Source organism: Nicotiana sylvestris, chromosome 6 (genome assembly GCF_000393655.2).
Source record: "Nicotiana sylvestris chromosome 6, ASM39365v2, whole genome shotgun sequence".
NCBI classification, from domain to species: domain Eukaryota; kingdom Viridiplantae; phylum Streptophyta; class Magnoliopsida; order Solanales; family Solanaceae; genus Nicotiana; species Nicotiana sylvestris.
The window spans coordinates 150,870,894-150,882,919 of NC_091062.1; positions in this window are offsets into that span (position 1 = coordinate 150,870,894).

Genomic DNA, 12,026 nt, shown 5'->3' on the forward strand with positions numbered 1-12,026 from the left:
ATAAAAATAACTTATTTTGAAAAATAACTTTTTAAAACGTGATTTTAAAAAAAAAATACTTTTAATGAAATTCGGAAGTAGTCTCTCTACTCCTTCGGGTAGAGGTAAGGTCTGCGTACACACTATCCTCCTCAGACCCACTAGTAGGATTTTACTGGGGTATTGTTGTTGTTGTTGTTGTACCTTTAGTGAAAAGTAATTTGTGTTTGACAATAAAAAATACTTTTGAGCAACAATTAATGTTTGATCAATCTTTTAAAAAGTATTTCTAAGTATATTTTTCTTAAAATTGCTATTCAAAAAAGTATTTTTTTTGGGAAGAAATTACTTTTTTGTGCTTCTTAAAAAGGGCTTATGTTTTTACACACAAAAGCACTTCTTCCTTCTAAAATCTTGGTCAAATAATTAACTTTGGAAGAAGCACTTTTGGCAAAAAAAAAAAAAAGAATTTTGATCAAAAAGAAGTTTGGCGAAATTGACTATAAGTTATTATGTAATTTTAAATGTTATAATCGTTTTTCCTTATTCTGATTCATTTTGTAACTAAAATTTAATCAAATGATGAAATCTTCGTAATATTATGAAATTGTTCATGTGCACAGATTAATGAATTCTAACTTTTGTTACATAGGCCTGCTGCGAATCCTTTTTATTCTCAGAGATTACAACTATGTGAAACTGAAGCATGCTCACTTATTAAATCAAGCTAATAAGGCCAAAAACAGAGCATGAAGATTCTTTCTATCGGAACCTTCGAGACAGTAGAAGTCTGACATTCCCATCTTCATCTATCGGCTTAAGAACTAACAGAAATAAAATTCAAATGCATTAGGGTTCTTATTAGTTCGAATTTAGTTTTGTGGACAATAAATTTGCGACGAGAAAATTAAATCAGGACCAAAAAATATTACAACAATCGTAGTATTTGATTTCAAATAATATGAGTGTACAATCTTTATGATTCCTCTGATTCTACTTTTCTAATATAAATTCAAGGGCCTTTGAGCTTGATCTTGAATTTGAATTTATTTATCCATCGCGAACACTTTGATTGTTGCTACGAATTGTATCACGAACAAGTAGCCTTGATCTTGAACGCCTTGTATTTAATTTGACTTCGTTCTTGAGCTTAAACTTGATTTGTTCTTCGTTCTTGAGCTTGAATTTGGTTTCTTGAAGCTTGAAACTTGTAGAAAAATTTGCGGCGTTTGATCCACGAGCTCTCTTTTGCTTCTTGTTATAACTTCTGGTGTCTTTTCTGAGTTATGAAGACCCCTATTTATAGTTGTGGGATGGAAGAGTTATGATAAAAACAAACTCTTTCCGACCAATCAAATTGAAGTGTGACAAGACCGCATTTGCTTGGCCAGAACATGTCACTTGCACATGTGGCGCGGTTTCATTGGCCTTTTAATGTGACTTGGCATGCATTGTCATTTTGACACATGGCACGATCCTATTGGCTCTTCCGTCTGACTTGGCGTGCCACGTCATTTGACACGTGTTACCAAATTGGGCCTTTAGGAAGATGACATTTTGGGCTTAATGAATTGGGCTCATCACTTTAGCCCAATTAAATGGGCTAGCCTAATGGATTAAGATTTATTTAATTATTTAATCTATATATATTGGACTTATATAATTGATTCAATTATATTAGCCCATAATATTTATTTGGACCAATATATATTGAATTTAAAATATAATCCAAATTATTTCATGAATTTAATTTTAATAAAATTTATATGCCTACAAGTTCATCAATTGAATTAGTTCACCAGCTAAATTTGAACGTTATATCATGAGTACAATATTTCATTGCATTTGTTAAAACATTTATTAAAATCTCACTATTCAAATTAATTTTAATAGGAACATGGAAATTTGTGTTGACTCTCTCTCTCTCTATATATACAAAATAAAATAAGGAAAAAAGAAACTCCGCATATGGATGAACTTTATACCTACTTGGTTCACTACGTGTAAAGATACTTTCGCTATTGCGAAGTCTAATCTTTAATTAAAATTGAAAATTTTATCTCCTATAACAAAGGTATACATCCTATTTATTATAAATTAAAGTCTTTTTAAAATATCATTTTTATTAAGAAATGTAGCTCAAAGTAACAATATAAAACAAGAAGATAAGTAGAATAAGAGAAGAAGAGAACTTTCTTATTTCATCAAGTGTTCAAGTATATCCGATATTACATTTCATGTCTTTATTTATACTATTGCATAGAAGGTTACAAAAGGATTGTCTTAAACATGACATTAACAATTGAGATCATGGGGGAAGATCATGGGGAGGAGTTATGGAGGCGTGAGGGTTACAATCATAATAGTGATGAGTAGTGGGAAGTTATTTACATCATGGGTGAAACTAGTGGGAGTTGTGGATATCCACAATTACTATAGGTTTTACAACACTCCCCGTTGGATATCCAAAAATAGATAATATGCCTCGTTAAAATCTTACTAAGAAAAAAACTGTGGGAAAAAATCATAGTGAAGGAAGAAGAGTACACATATCTGTAATACGCTTTATTTGCTGCCTTGTTAAAAACCTTACCAGAAAAACCCAGCAGGACAAAACCTAGGCTAAGAAAAAAAGAGTACAACGCATATCTTACTCCCCCTCATGAAAACATCACATTATTTCTCGAAGACGTCGCATTCCAATCTTCTGTCTCAATTTCTCAAATGTTAACATTGGTAATGCTTTAGTGAGCAGATCAGCCAAACTTTCACATGAACGAATCTGTTGAATATTAATTTCACCATTTTGTTGAAGATCATGCGTGAAAAAGAATTTTGGTGAAAATGTGTTTTGCTCTGTCTCCTTTGATGTATCCTCCTTTCAGTTGAGCGATGCAAGCAGCATTGTCTTCATATAGTGTAGTTCGATTATCTTTTTTCATAAGAAAACCACACATTTCCTGGATATGTTGAGTCATCGATCTCAACCAAATATATTCCTGACTAGCTTCATGAATGGTTATTATCTCAACATGATTTGAAGATTTGGCAGCTATTGTTTGTTTCATTGAACGTCATGATATAGTTGTACCTCCAAGTATAAACAAATAGCCTGTTTGAGATCGGGTTTTATGTGGATCAGACAAATAACCTACATTGGCATAGCCAATCATTTCTGGCTTGAATTCATTAGAATAAAACAATCACATATCTATAGTTCCCCGAAGATATCTAAATATATGCTTAACACCATTCCAATGTCTTCTTATTAGAGAGGAGCTGAATCTTGCTAATAAGCTTACTGCAAAAGCAATATCTGGTCGGGCATTGTTGGCAAGATACACCAGTGCCTCAATTGCATTAAGATATGGAGTTTCATCACCAATGAGCTCTTCACCATTTTCTTGAGGCCGAAATGGATCTTTATTTATGTCAAGAGATCTCACAACCATTGGGGTACTCAATGGATGTATATTATCCATGTAAAATCGCTTTAAAACCTTTTTAGTGTATGTTGATTGATGGACAAAAATTCCATTTGTTATATGCTAAATTTGTAGGCCAAGAAAAAATTTTGTCTTACCAAAATTTTTCATTTCAAACTTTTTCTTCAAATACTCTACAGCCTTTGGAAGCTCTTTAGAAGTGTCAATGATATTCAAGTCATCAACATACATAATTATGATGACAAATTCAGATCCAGATCTTTTAATAAAGACAGAAGGGCAAATAGGGTCATTTTTGTACCCTTCCTTTAGCAAATACTCTTTAAGACGATTGTACCACATCCTCCGTGATTGCTTCAACCCGTATAAGGATTTATGAAGCTTTATTGAACAAGTTTCCTTTGAACTTTTACGTCCTTCAGGAACTTTAAATCCTTCAGGGATTTTCATAAAACTTTCATTGTCCAATGAGCCATATAAGTAGGCTGTGACAACATCCATCAACCGCATATCAAGCTTTTCATAGACTGCCAGACTTATTAGATACCTGAAGGTAATTGCATCTATCACAGAAGAATATGTCTTCATATAATCAATGTCAGGCCTTAGCGAAAATCCTTGTGCCACAAGTCGTGCTTTATATCTTACGACTTCACCTTTTTCATTTTGTTTTCGCACAAAAACTCATTTGTACCTCACTGGCTTGACACCTTCAGGCATTCGGACTATTGGACCGAAAACATCACGTTTTTTGAGTGAAGCCAATTCCGCTTGAATTGCGTTTTTCTATTTTGGCCAATTGTTTCTCTGTCTACATTCATCGACAGATTTTGACTCAAGATCCTCATCTTGTTGCATTATTTCAACTGCAACATTATATGCAAAACTGTTGTTAACAACAACGTTATTTCGGTTCCACCTTTTTCCTATAGAGACATAACTTATTGAGATCTCTTCATTTTCATTATTTCTGAGTACCAGAACCTCCTGTGAGGTCTTATCAATTACTATGTCTTTATGTTCATCTTGAGCAATTGTCTCTATGTTATGATCAACTTGAACATTTGCTCATTTCCTTTTTTGGGGATTTTTATCCTTGGAACCGATTGGTCTACCATGTTTAAGGCGTAGCCTAGACTCATTTGCATTACCATATTGTCCAGCTAGGTCATCAACTCAAATTGGAGCATTTACAACTGGAATATGCAATTTAGTAACCCATGGAAGGTTAGTAAATGCTTCTGGCAATTGATTTGCAATATTTTGCATATAAATGATCTTTTGAACTTCTTGTTCACATTGATTTGTACGATGATCCAAATGAGATAGAGATAATACGTTCCAATCTATCTCATTTTTAGTTGTTTATTTCTCCCCATAATGTTGGAAAAACTGATTTATCAAAATGACAATCAACAAATCTGGTTGTAAACAAATTTCCTGTCATAGGCTCTAGATATTTAATAATAGAAGGAGATTCATAACTAATAAGTTATGCGTCTTTTGTTTTGAGGATTTGACAAACTTCATGATAGAACCAGATAAGAAACCTGATACAATTAGTTCTCTTGCGTTCAGAGTAACCAGTCAGATGTCTGGTTCAATTCTCAATGAAATCAGATAAGGGAACAGTAGAGGGAACAACTATGGATCAGTTTCCCTAGTCATCGTACAGTCAACTCTACAGATATAAAAGCTGCTACATTGTACTGTCTGGCAGGCTACCGCATTGTACCGTCTGGCAGCAGTACAGCATCACAGTTGTAGCTTGCTAAGGCCAAACTAAAGGACATTTTATTACATCACCCTTGATGACATCACACACACATATGATTAACATGAGGCAAGGGATTTCATCTCTTCAACACTTGCAAATCAAAAGAAAATATTCTCTCAAGTGCTAGCCACCACCTCTCTCAAGAACAAAGATGTTGCAACCTCAAAGACCAGATCCAAAGATTGAAGATATCTTAAGTCCTTAGGTTTGTTGAGTCTTTGTTATTTTGTTCTTCATTTGTAATCCTATATTACTTTCAAGAAGTGTCTTTGTAGGATAGATTTAAACCACTGTTTGGTTTAGTTTTTTTACTAAAGTTAGTTACGTTTTGTTGCTTTGTAATAGAGTTATTGCAAAAGGCTTACAATAGAGTTATTATAAGGAGTGAGGTATTAAGAGTTTAATTCCTATATTGTAATAGGTTGCAATCTGAAGTTTCTCAGTTTAATAGGGTTGAAATCCTACTAGGGTAGGTCGTGGTTTTTAATCTCTTGAGTAAGGAGTTTTCCACGTAAATATCGCATATTTTTTATTTACTGCCTATTTATTGTGGGAACGGATAGAGAACCTGGTTCCTATACTATTTAGTTTTACAGTCTGTTGCTTACTGTGTGAACTGATAGAGAACATGGCTCTCTACAGTTTAGTGGACTCCTAGTTTCTATCAATTGGTATTAGAGAAGGTTCTTTCTAAAAGGTTAACACTTAGAAAGATCCTCATGGATGCTCCACCAAACTTTGAGGAAGGACAATCAACATACAGACCACCAAGATTCAATGGCCAATACTATATTTGGTCGAAACAAGCAAGGAATCGGGTTCCAAAATGCTAAAACCTCCTATAATCCCCATAGCAAGTATGTAACCGTGGCTAATAATTGGTTGTGTACTCACTGTGGTCAAACGGGTCATTACAAGAACTCTTGTAAAACTAAAATTGAGTATTTGCAGAAAAATAAAGTTTTGGTTGAAAAGAGGCGTATTATTAAGGAACTTGGTTCCCTGAAAAGAAAATATGTGCTGCCTGCATGAGCAAAAAAAAGTTTGATCCGCCCATTCTATCATTATAAGGGACCCAAGATGGCTTGGGTTCCTAAGTCTAATCAGTGATTTCGTGTGCAGGTCGGAGTGAGAGGTAGCCGTCAAAATATGGTACATGGATAGTGGCTGCTCTAAGCATATGACTGGAAAAATAGATGATTTTCTCTCATTCTAGGCTTTCCAAGGTGGGAGTGTGTCCATTAGAAACGACAAGAAGGGCTATATTTTTGGTATTGGCAATATTGGCAAAACACTCTCCCATGCAATTGAAAATGTATGTACCATGTGAGTGGCTTGAAATATAGCTTGTTGAGTGTGTCTCAAATCTGTGATAAGGGAAAATTAAGTGAACTTCTTGTCCAAATCTTGCACTGTCACCAATCTCAAAACTGGCGAAGTGGTGTTGATAGCCAAAAGGTTCAAGAACATTTATGTTGCAGAACTTGATTCACTGAATGGCAGTGGTCTAATATGCGTAAGTGTCATTGATGATGATGCTGAGTTATGGTGCAGATGATTGGGGCATGCGAGCTTTTATTTGCGGAACAAGTTGGTTATGGAGGACCTGGTTCATAGGCTGAAGTAGTCAACACTGCCTGCTACTTGATTAACAAGTGCATGATCAAGTCCCTTCTCGAGAAGTCTCTTTGTGAACTGCTCAATGGGAGAAAACCCAAGCTGACTTACCTGAGAGCATTTGGATGCAAAAGATTTTGTTCTCAATAATGGTGGCAAAGGGTCATATAACAAAGAAGATGAAGATGGAGAATTTACAAATGTTCCTGGTAAATATATATATATATATATATATATATATATATATATATATATATATATTGCAAATGAAAAGACTGATTTGATGTGTCAATTCAAGCAAAGCGATGAAGAAGATGCAACAGAATCTCCAAAAGGCATAGAGGAACTTGGTCATCTATCACCTCGACTGAAGCTAAACATAGGGATTCTGATGTTGCATTAGGTGTTCATGATGCATAACAAAGAAGTGGAAGTCATAATTCTATTGATGTCAATGATATTTCAAATATGGAGGAACCTGGTCCTTCAAATTCTGAAGTTTAAGTACTTTAATGAGCTGCTGAAAAGATTTGAGATGGAGAATTCTAAGACCATTGATGCACCAATTGCCACTACTACTCATTTAGACATGGACGAACCTAGTTCTCCTGTCAATTAAACTATGTATAGGTGTATCATTAGATCTCTTCTGTACTTGATTGTTAGCAAACCTGATATTATTTTTAGTGTTGGGTTGTGTTCTGGGTTCCAATCAAGCCCAAAAGAATCTCACTTGGAGGCTACTAAAAGAATTTTGAGGTATCATAAGGGAATATCGGACCTGGTCCTCTTCTATCCTTCAGGAGATAATTTTGACTTGATTGGATATGCTGATGTTGATCATGTTGGATATCTGGTGGATCAAAAGAGAACATCTGGAATGACATTTTCTAGAGTCATGCTTGATCTCGTAGGGTACAAAGAAACAAAACCAAATGGCTCTTTCTACCATTGAAGCTGAATATGTGGATATTGCCTCTTGCTGTGCTCAACTGTTGTAGATCAAGCAACAACTAGAATATGTGGGTGTGTTTACATATTGTATGCCATTATTGTGTGATAATGAAAGTGTTTTAAACATTACAAAGAACCCGGTATAGCACAAGGAGACAAAGCACATTGATGTGCGATATTACTTTTTAAAGGGCTTATTTATATGAAGGTTTGCAAGACGGAGGATCAAGTAGCAAATATCTTCACCAAAGAACTAAGCAGAGAACTCTTTGAAAGAGGTCGTCTAGAGTTGGGGTTTATCAAGCTCAACTAAGGACCTGGTCCCTTGATGATTGACTATGTAAAGAAGGAGAGGTACAATGCTAAAAAGTATTTTTCTGGTGGCATCTAACTCAATTCTATACCATTACAGGTATACATACATAGCAGTTTCAGGAGAAAACAAGTATGAGTGACATTGCACTTCTAGGAGATTTTGCTTAAATTTTCAAAAATCGTCAAGGAACCTGGTTCCTGTGACTCAGGTTAGTAGTCTCTTCAATACTTATATGCCTTTTTAAACTGCTGAAGTATCATGTCATTAATTTATTTCCGCCTCTCTCTTAATTTTTAAGTCCAAAATGTTAAACCTTTCTGAACTAACCCGTTGCCCCAAAAAAATATTTCCTTTTCTCACACCCAACCAAAACCGATTCTTTTTTTTCAAAACAAAATCAACCTTATCTCAAAAAGAATCATTCTCTCCAAATATACCAGAAGTGAATCCAACTCTATCACCTTCTAAAATCCTAAATCCATCTTAATCGAAACCTAAGAATTCTTTAGTAGATTTTGATGGGACTTTAACTGAAAAGGAACGGGGTAGATCTAATATTCTAGAGAATAAGGCGGAAATTTTTGTTGGGTTTGTAGAAGCCTTGAAGGATGGAGGAATTGGTGAATATATCGAAAAAATGGGGAACTAAATGAGGGACCTGGTCCCTCAAATCCTTCTTAGGATGTTAATTCTGGTGATGATCTTTTTCTCTTGAGTTATGTGCTTAAACGAACCTCTGATCCAGTAAAAGGGATTGAGAAAAATAGGTTGATTGATGATGAAGTGGTGTGACCTACTGATGTGGTGATTGTAGAAGAGAGAGTGAAGTGGAAAGATCTTCACTTGTGAGAAAGAATTCAAAAAAAATGAAGAAAAGAAAGTTGGCTTAGAAAGATGCAACAGATGATAAGGGTGAACAGATTGAGAAAAAGAAGAGGGAGACATGGACGCTCAGGAAAAGAAAGGATAGTGTGAGTGAGGAACCCGGTTCCTTAAAGAAGCAAAAGGTTGAGTTATTAGGTTTGGAGAGGTAGAAGACTCTGAAGTCTCAAAAGTGTTGTTAGGCAGAGTGTTGACTCTGATATTACTGAAAAATGGAGGAACTTTTTGACATTATTGAGTTCCAAAGTAGAATCACCTTTTTGTTCCTTCAGGTCCCAACGTTTATAAAGAAGAAGTAAAAACTTCTATGTAGTATGTGATACTCTGATGCTATGTGTGCATAGGACTGAGTTTGTTCTTGATGAGGAGAAGGTTGGGGAGATTCTTGGTGATCTGATTGATGGTTCACCCTGCTCAGATAGGTAGAGAACCAGGTCCCCCGTGGACCCTTGGTAGAATAGAATGCTAAGTTGAAGGGTGAGAATGAAAGATTGAGGAAACAGGTGGAGGACCGAGAGAGCAGATGATCATTGATCAAAAGAGTGCGAATGAATGAATGGACGAGCTCATCAAGGCCTTATCCCCTTATTTTTCATCCTGCCCGGTGATCCCTATCTTTCACTCCTTTCAAATTCCCTCGAATTCCTATCTTCTTTTGATCCCTATGTTTGATGTTATTGGTACTTTAGTTATTTAAATTGTCATATTCTATATTGTTGAAACTACTGTGCTTTTGTTATAATTACTCTACTATGGGCGATCACTCTTTTTTTTGTGTAATGACATTTACGTGTTGTTCTTGTTATTGTTTATTCTGTGTTGCCCAGGTGGCATGAGTTAATGTTGCTGAACTTCTTTTTGGTTATGCTTCTTCTGTTATTCTTTTCAATGATGCCAAAATAGGGAAGTTACATAGGTGTCAATAGAGGGAGGAACATAAATGAATTGATAAATTGTGTTGTGCATGAAAGATAGCTTTTCTTCGCAGGGGGAATGTTGCTGATTACATATTGATTATAGGTCTGATCCGCAGGGGAACATGTAAGGAATATGGTTCTCAAGGGGAATATCAATTTTGAGTTTGTTATCATCAAAAAGGGGGAAACTGCTCTAACTTACATTGTTTCATATTTTGATGATGACAAACTTTCTCAAAGAACTGGGTACGGACCAGATGTGATCAGTACAGGTAAGGAATCTGACTCTCAGGGGGAATATTAATTCTGGGTTTGTCATCATCAAAAAGGGAGAAATTGATAAGCTATGGCATTTTGTGTTTTGATGATTTGCCAAACAGTCTCGAGGAACCAGTTGCAATCGGTTTCTTAGGTTTGGTTCTCAGGGGGAATATGGCTGATTCACAGGGGGAACAATATGGAGATCTGGTTTAGAGGGAATATCAATTCTAAGTTTGTTATCATCAAAAAGGGAGAAATTGATAAGTTATGCATCTTTTATTTTGATGATTTGACAAACTTGATGAGAGAACTAGATAATGAACCTGATATAATTAGTTCTTTTGCGTTCAGAGTAACTAGTCAGTTGTCTGGTTCAATTCTCAATGAAATCAGATAAGGAAAAAACAGAGGGAACATATATGGATTAGTTCCCCTGATTATCGTACAGTCAACTCTATAGTTGTAAAAGCTGTTGCACTGTACCGTCTGGCAGGCTGCTACATTGTACTATCTAGCAGCAGTACAACAGCACAGTTGTAGCTTGCTAAGGCAAAACTAAAAGATACTTTATTACATCACCTTTGATGACATCACACACACATATTATTAACATGAGGCAAGAGATTTCATCTCTCTAACACTTGCAAATCAAAAGAAAATATTCTCTCAAGTGCTAGCCACCACCTCTCTCAAGAACAAAGCTGCTGCTGCCTTAAAGACCAAATCTAAATATTGAAGATATCTTAAGTCCTTAGGTTTGTTGAGTCTTTATTATTTTGTTCTTCATTTGTAATCCTACACTACTTTCAAGAAGTGTCTTTGTAGGGTAGATTTAAACCACTGTTTGGTTTAGTTTTTTACTAGAGTTAGTCCAGTTTTGTTGCTTTGTAATAAAGTTATTGCAAAGGGCTTACAATAGAGTTATTGTAAGGAGTGAGGGATTAAGAGTTTAATTTCTAGATTGAAATAGGTTGTAATCTGAAGTTTGCTCGGTTTAGTGGAGTTGAAATTCTACTAGAGTAGGTTGTGGTTTTTAATCCCTTGTGCAAGGAGTTTTCCATGTAAATATCGTGTGTTCTTTATTTACTGCCTATTTATTGTGGGAAACGAATAGAGAACCCGGTTCCCTATACTATTTGGTTTTACAGTTTGTTGCTTGCTGTAGGAACTGATAGAGAACCTGGTTCTCTACAGTTTGGTGGACTCCTAGTTTTTATCAATAACCAACATATACTCCAAACCTTCTTTGAGGATCTATCTTTGTACGTTGTAGTGGAGCAATTGGAACATATACCGCACATTCAGAAATTCTTAGATGGGAAATATTTGGCTCCTGACCAAAAGCTAACTATAATGGGGAAACTTCATGATAACTGGTTGGCCTTATGCGCACAAGTGCTGCTGCATGCAAAATAGCATGTCCCCACACTTAAAGGGGAAGTTTTGTCCTCATTAGCAATGGTCTAGCTATTAATTGGAGGCGTTTAATTAATGATTCTGCTAGACCATGAACATGAGCAACCGGATGCTCTTAACCTGAGATGTAAATGCACCAGCATTATCAAGACAAATTGTCTTAATTGCATAGTCTGGAAATTATGCTCTTAACCTTATCATTTGGGCCAACAATATTACAAATGTCATATTACGAGTTGACAATAAGCACACATGTGACCATATTGTATATGCATTTATCAAGACCGTAAAATACTTGAATGGTTGTAACGACCCGACCGGTCGTTTTGAGCATTTGCACTTCGCTCGCCAGTTCTCGGGCATGACTAGCCCTGTATGATGTATTATGACTTATGTAAATCGTGGGTTGTGGTTTTTTAGGTTAATCGGAATAGATATGGAAAGATGATTCTCAGCTTAAA